Source organism: Palaemon carinicauda, chromosome 2 (assembly GCF_036898095.1).
Source record: "Palaemon carinicauda isolate YSFRI2023 chromosome 2, ASM3689809v2, whole genome shotgun sequence".
Taxonomy (NCBI): Eukaryota; Metazoa; Arthropoda; class Malacostraca; order Decapoda; family Palaemonidae; genus Palaemon; species Palaemon carinicauda.
This window is the reverse complement of record NC_090726.1, coordinates 6,802,329-6,803,402: the sequence shown is the minus strand read 5'-3', so window position 1 is coordinate 6,803,402 and position 1,074 is coordinate 6,802,329.

Below are 1,074 nucleotides of genomic sequence, written 5' to 3'. Positions count from 1 at the left end.
TATATTATTTTAATATTGAAAATATTTTCCCAAAATATCAATAGACGTTAGGTAAGGTGCTCACCTTAAGCTCGTGCTGAACTGTCACATATAAATTATTTGAATAGGAGCTCGACCTTGTTACTTTCCAAGATTCAAGGATAGTTCTACTATATTCCAGACATGCTAAGATCTATAAAGTCCCACAGGTAGCCTTGTCAAATAGATGAATAGCTTAGACAGGTTGACATAGCCTAGCTTGCTAACATGGCCTAGCTTACCAAGATAGGAATTCTGTCAGTTTCGCTAATTATGTATAAAAGTCTTTAGTAACTTAGTGAGCAAGCATATTGAAAGGTTTTATATATATTTGTTAGGCACGTAAGGAAGTCTTAGTTTATGTAGACTGGAAGCGTATTGAAATATTTTGGTTTTTGGAATAATGATACATATGACCAAACACTGGGGCCTACCAATTCAGCACCGATTTCTACAAGGGAACCTCCCACAGGCGTATGAAAATGCTAGTGATTTCTACCATTTGGTAGATATAAAGTATTGAAAGTCCCTTTAGATCCCTTATTAATTTGATTTAATTCCTACCTTGTGGTTTAGTTATGGGAAGGCATAGCTAGCCTTCCAGACCTGGCCTAGTTTTCTTAGAGAGGAATGTTGATAGAATAGATTTGCGAGGCATATGGAGAAATTTTTGATTATGTATTAAGGAAACATAATGAAAGAAATTAGGATTAGGGGTTTCTGGATCCTGGGTTATATAGCCCTACCAAGAAAGCCAAGTTGCAGCTCGGGGGAACTTTGTAGTTGCATAATGAAGTGAGTTAACACATTTTAGAGTGTAAGATGGAAGAAAATAACAGGGCACATAGGAAAACTAGGAGGCTGAGAAATTTGTGTGGCTAGGAATTAAAGGGATGCTGCATAATCTCTCAAGTTAAGTCTAGGCCTACATTGCACTTTGTGAGGTAGGCCTATGCTGATGGCATTACCCGTCTACAAGGATCACGAATGCTGTGATTTTCATCTAGAACCAGATGCACTCTTGAGTAAGACACTGAAAGTTATTAGGGGATAAGT